General features: G+C 36.7%; 1 protein-coding gene across 4 annotated transcripts in view; it reads right to left on the bottom strand.

The window, feature by feature from the left end:
- POLA1 (DNA polymerase alpha 1, catalytic subunit) overlaps positions 1 to 6,287 on the bottom strand; it is a 196,566-nt gene that overhangs the window by 35,376 nt on the left and 154,903 nt on the right. The gene's annotated exons all lie outside the window — the stretch shown is intronic.

Raw genomic sequence — 6,287 nt, forward strand, 5'->3', positions numbered from 1 at the left:
AGAGGGTAGAGTTAGATTAGATATTAGAAAACAATTATTCACTATGAGGGTGGTAAGACACTGGAGGAGGAGGTTGTCCAGAGAAACTGTGGCTGTCCCATTCCTGGCAGTGTTCAAGGCCAGGTTGGATGGGGCTTTGGGCAAACTGGTCTAGTGGAAGGTGTCCCTGCCCATGGCAAGGGACTTGGAACTTTATGATTTTTAAGGTCCCTTCCAACCCAAACCATTCCATGATTCATCCCACCTGCAACATTACAATATGCAATGGAAAAATCTTCATTAATAAAAATCATTTTATTAGCTGTACAATCCACAGTAAATACACTGCTGTCATGCCACAGATTTTCCACATTGTGGACATATCATAACAGTTTTAACTCATTATTTCCATTTATTTCATTCACAAGCTGAAGAAATAACAATATGTAACTTTGAGGTGTCACAATCCGTAAGTCTGCCCAGAGAAGGAGTTATAGAAATGTACAGTGCAATGGGATTTATTTAGATATTGTAGGTTTAACTAAAAGACCACATGAGCAGAAATAAAATGGAGAAAAAAATTATACTTCTAATGTTAAAAATATCCAACTGGCAACAAAAGAAGTTGCGATCATTATGGGAGGATAACTTAAGATTTAAAGATCAGCTAACTGTTTATACATTCCTCCAAAAGGGCCAACAAACCTAAGGTAAACACTTTTTAATAGTTTTTGCTTTCAGAAAAGTTAGTAAGATTTAAAAATACTCAAGAAACGGTGACTCAAAAAAAAATGTAAAAATGTTCAGAAATCTTCCTCTTCAAAACAACACATTAAGGAAAAATGAACAAATGCTTCTGGAGATACGCTCTAAGATTACATTCTTGGAAATTACTATTTTACAATCTCTTTAAAACAACATGATTGGAAGACAAAGTACTTGACAGCAAATGTGCAGCAGAGCATTTGTTTGCTGGGATGTAAAGATCACTATAGTGAGCTGAAGTCAGCTCAGTGATAATGTCTGGAGATGTGACGCAAACAGAAACATTTTGTTTATTGAGCTGTACTCTCTGGAAAGAGATATGCTGACTTCCATCTGTTGCCATCTTAAAAATAAATGCACATACATATACGCACATAGGTTATTCATATGATTTCTCCTTATCTTCCTCTGGAAAATGCATGTAGGTAACTACATTCCTTTATTTACTGCAACAAGTTGTAGCCTGTATATTGATAAGAAAGTGGCAAATTGTTCTGATGCCAGAAGTCTCCACTTCATTATATTAGTTTCACATTCAATACAATCCTTCCAGCTCCATCTCACACCTGTACTCCTCCTGTTATCTGACTGACCAACCACAATGATCTCAGCTTAGGGATGTCTCCTTGCTCAGACCCATCTTTTCAACCCTAATTGCAGTTTGTGTGTCTCCTTCAGTCTCACCACCATCAGGAGCACACACATTAAACCACACTGACAACCAGCCCTGCCAACATCCCGATTATACCTTCTTTCAGAGAGTTACAAAAAAATTTCCGTTGAAAAAACCCCAAACCAACAACAAAATCACTCCAACCTGCTACGTCGCACACGAAGTTATGACCATACAGAGGAAAAACACCCAGCACTGAAATGATGGGATTCACACAAATATTCAGAGCTGAATTTTATTTTTTTATGTCTAGATCTAACACCCTAGAAAAGTTTAGTTTTTCCCAACATAATTTTGCACTTTAATAATCCATAGAGTAAACTAGGCACTTCTGGTGCTTGCATGGAAGAGTGGAATGATTCACACACAAAGCTGTGGTAAAAGTGTGAAAATATGTGTTCTGTTTCATAAAACTGCGGCCCCTAAGTACACATTCAAAATAATTGTATTTCCACAAATCAGCCTATACTTCAAAGATTTAGGTCTCCCTAACAAACGGTAAAACATTCAAGCACTTTTCCCAAAGTTATCTTTCTCTTATCGTTTCTGTCTTCTGCTTATCCATAAAATGGATATGCCTAGACTTTTTGGAATCAAAGAACCATGGGCTCAATAGTTGAAAATATTCTGGGAAAGAATACACCACAGCACCTTTGCATTTCTGGCTCTGATGTATTTAAATGCCCTGCAAACATTTGTGACCTTCCCTCTCTTTGAAACAGGACAGTGGAAAGGTGGTGGCTTTCAGCCCTATTCTACAGTACAGAATAGAAGGCCATCCTACGACCAGGATCCCATTTCCCTAGAAGAAAATGCAGTGCCATAAACAACCTCAGTGATATCATTAATGCTTTAGAATAATGCTGCAGTCATTGTGAAGAAAAAGACTGACGTAACTCTGCTCCTGCTACTTCTTACTGTTCACCTAAGTAGTAATGTCTAAATAAACTCAAAACCTAGCTCTGAAAAACTAAGTGTAAGAAAGTGCTGAAAATGTTCTGAGTAAGTTGCTAGTCACAATGGAGCCTTTTTTCCTTTCCCAGTTTAAAAGATAATTCAAACCAAACAGCTCTTATGGTGCTATTGGTATCTGTAAATCAGGGGGCATGGCACAGGGATATTGAAACTTAAACTGTTTTTTGACCCAATACTAACTGTGCAACAGTTTCTAATTTAGAAAGGAAGCAAAGGAATTTCAGAATTTCACTTTGTGTAGTATGACGACTAAGAACCTTGCACTGTATCACTATGTTAACATACTAAACCATATCATCATAACAGACCTTAAACTTCCAGACGAAACACCTATTTGAAGGATAAATGCTGCTGTTAGTAAGAGCATTAAAGACCCGTAACTATATAATCCAGGTATTTCTGGATGGTACAACTGACAACTAATTTCTCCAGTCACTCAAACAAGAAAACATCATGTAGACCAATCAGCTTATTTTTGATTCTTACAGGGAAAAGAGTGACCAACAGCAATATGTAATGATTACAGTAGATCACAAATAAAACATGAGTGAACGATGCTGTTGCAAATGCTGTAAACACCATACTGGTATAAATGGAAGGACAGTCTGCAAAACATGTTAATCCTTCTCCTGTATCCCACTGTAGCAGACCTGACCTACTGGAGGTTTATACACAAACAAACAAGACAAAGGGAAAAAAAAAGCCCCACCAAAGAACACCCCCACAAACATGCAGAGAAGTGGAAAATAATTCAGGTTAGTTGTTGAAAGAGCCTTACAAGATAGCATACGGGTTTTAAATCTGGAAAACTCTCTAAGAGAATAGTCTATCACCCACTGTGCACAGAACAAGCTTCAGAAAGCAAAATTCATCTTAAGATATAAAGAGCAGCTCTCTACAGCAGATGCAGCGAAGCACCAGAAAGAATTGGCTGTAAAACTTGACAAGTTTGTAGAACCTGCACCACCACAGGATTTTTAAATTTGGCCTACCTTTAAGACATAGGCTATGGTATTGATTCTCTTACAGGAAAAGGGAGAAGCTTGGATGTCTTTTGGAACTCCCACTGATTTTACAATTATTATTTCAATGAATAGTATGGACTTCAATATAAACAGTTAACAAACAAAACCTGTTCTAGATTTTAGATTCTATTTCAATGAATAGTATGGACCTTCAATATAAACAGTTAAACAAACAAAACCTGTTCCATAATTAAGGTTCTGTATTTTGAAGAGGCAGGTATAGAAAATGCAAATGAACTAGTAGCAAAATCTCAAGGTTCTGAATGACAGAAGACATTAATTCTTTCAAACTATAATGGAAAACACATTTATATCTTGAACCTCTAGCCATTGAAAATTCTTTCTTTTTACAGAAGAGCACTCCAAGATGGATAACACCTAAAGCTGCTGTTAAGAACAAACAGAATATACAAGAAAGAAGAACTAGTCTTTAAAAATTCAGGAAAAACTGCAATAAAAGGTGGATTTGACAAAAGTCTGTGCAATTTAGGCTCAGAACAACATCCCAAAACAAAGTTAAAATCCTCCCCAAACCAAAATCAAAACAACAGTGAATAAGTGCTCTAGTCACATAAAAAATAAAGAGAAGACTGAAAATACCAAAGATGTACAAAACATACATTAAAATTTGCCACCATTTTTAATAAAAGCAAGGATGTTGATCACAGGTCAAAGACAGAATGGCTTGTGAACGATGGCATGGAAATAATTTTTTTCTTGGCTTTCAAGGGAAAATAAACACTTCACATTATGAGGGGGAGTTGACTGAACTTCCTTTTCAGAAACAAAGCAAAATTAGCATATAAAAATTATTTCAGTCCTACAGAGTTTTACATCAAGTGTATCAAATCAGGAATATGCATTACTAGGAAATAGAACACTGGCATCTATAAAATAAAAAGGTGACCAAAATAAAATAGGCAACTATTCTCAAGTTCTGGTTGTGTTTTAGAGCAATACAAAGATGTCTTCCTCCCAGAAGATACCTAAAAAATGGGACAAAACTGTACGTAGGTTTACCAGACTCACCTAGTTAGTCTCTTTGAAGAGAATTGAATTTAAATGGTAAACAGATCTAACTTGTCTTGCCTTAACACCTTAATACCTGTTGTGGCATCCAGACTGAAATCATTAGCTGGCTGAAGAATATACAACTTTCAAATAGCTACGAAAAAAAGAAAAATACATCATGCTGAAAGGTGTCCAAGAGAACAGAAAGCTCTAGCACAGTTCTTCCAATTCCTGACAATTACTCTGGAAACCAATCTTATTGAACTTTCTCCAGTTAGTGATGAAGGTCCAACAAATATTTTCCAATTAAGGCAGAAGGTGTGAAATTATGTGAATGCAGAAGCCCCCATACTACTTTTTTTAGAGATATTAGCCTTGAATAATAAAATTATAAATGAGATTAAGCAGGCCAAAACGACGGAAACCAGGAAAACCAAAGTAAACCAAAATGCCATGAACTTGAGATATGAACTTATGATTCTGAAATGATGGGAGAAAAAAAACACCACCCAAATCCTTCAAATTTCTCAGGATTTCTGTCATTACTTAACTACAAGTTAATAACATGAACAGCTATGAACAGGACATAGGTGACTCCAGAAAACATCAGCAGAGGTACTTCCAGCAAAAATACAGATCCAGTGTACAAGATGTTGGATAGATACCAGCTAAAATACCATGTATTTGTAGTTTCTCATCCTGACAGATTAATTCAACCTAGAAAATACAGCATACAGGAATGCTAAGAGTAAGGATCATGCATCAAAGACCAGTTCTTCCTAAAAAAAGCCAAGAGTGTCTCTGCCTTAGTTTAAAATGAAATAGAAATGTTACCACTGTTCCCAAAAGCATAGTAGAGAACATCAAGGAAGGGAAACAAACATTTAAGGAATGGACATTAACCAGCCACAAACAAGTCAGAATGGAAAAATTCTAGTGAATTTTCAGTCAGCACAGATTAAGGGTCTGAAACAGATCTTGAACAGCAGGGAAAAGGGAAGAACCACACACAGATTTCAAAATTAAGTGCCATAAACTTTCAGTCCTTAAAAATGATGTGGTCTGCAGTAGCAACGATTGGATGCGATCATCCATGAAGTCCCTTGTACTCTTATGTTCTTACATTAGGCAAGAGATCTACACATGAAGTAATCTGGTTTCAGCTTGCAGTAGCATCCAGCATATAACAATATTCCTTCAGCACATCTCCAAAATTGTATTAACCTGGAGGTCTAATTGTATCAGGCTGGAGATCACAGGTTATACAGTGTGACCTTCTTTGGATGTACAAAGACATTCTGAAATGCAAGCACCAGACTGAGTTTTGTTTAGTCTCTTTCCATCAGCCAGGAACCTATCTTGTGACGCAAGGCAGGAGTAGGGAAGACAGCCACAGCAGTGCAGCTATTAGAGTAGTAGTAGCAGCCTCCAGCTGCAGCACGTTTTCTTTACAGACACCACCAGCACTGCACAGAGGGTGCAGTGGAAGTGCTCTCTGTGGACAATGCACTTCAACAAGTGAGACCCAAACATGGCTTTATTCAGAATTCCACACATTAGCTCACCTTCAGAAATATTCTTCTGTCAGTTTGAAAATCACTTAGCTGCACAAGAACCGGTGGATCCATTACAGCTTGGAAATGTTTTAGTTCAGAAATGTTATGGTAATGGAGAGAAGAAAAAAAAAATCCTCCTACATTAGCTTGATCTGTATATTTAAGAGAGCTTTGTAGACAATTAGCACTACTGCTTTTCTTGTGCTATCATTTTGTCCCTGATAAAAAGTGTCTCTCAATACTAGTAGCTGAACGTAAGTTTTAATTTTGTATACATACATTTTAATTAATCTATTTACTGAA

This window comes from Neopsephotus bourkii, unplaced genomic scaffold, assembly GCF_033783945.1.
Source record: "Neopsephotus bourkii isolate Nb327-2 ecotype Australia unplaced genomic scaffold, CSIRO-AGI_Nbou_v1 NB_780, whole genome shotgun sequence".
NCBI lineage: Eukaryota > Metazoa > Chordata > Aves > Psittaciformes > Psittacidae > Neopsephotus > Neopsephotus bourkii.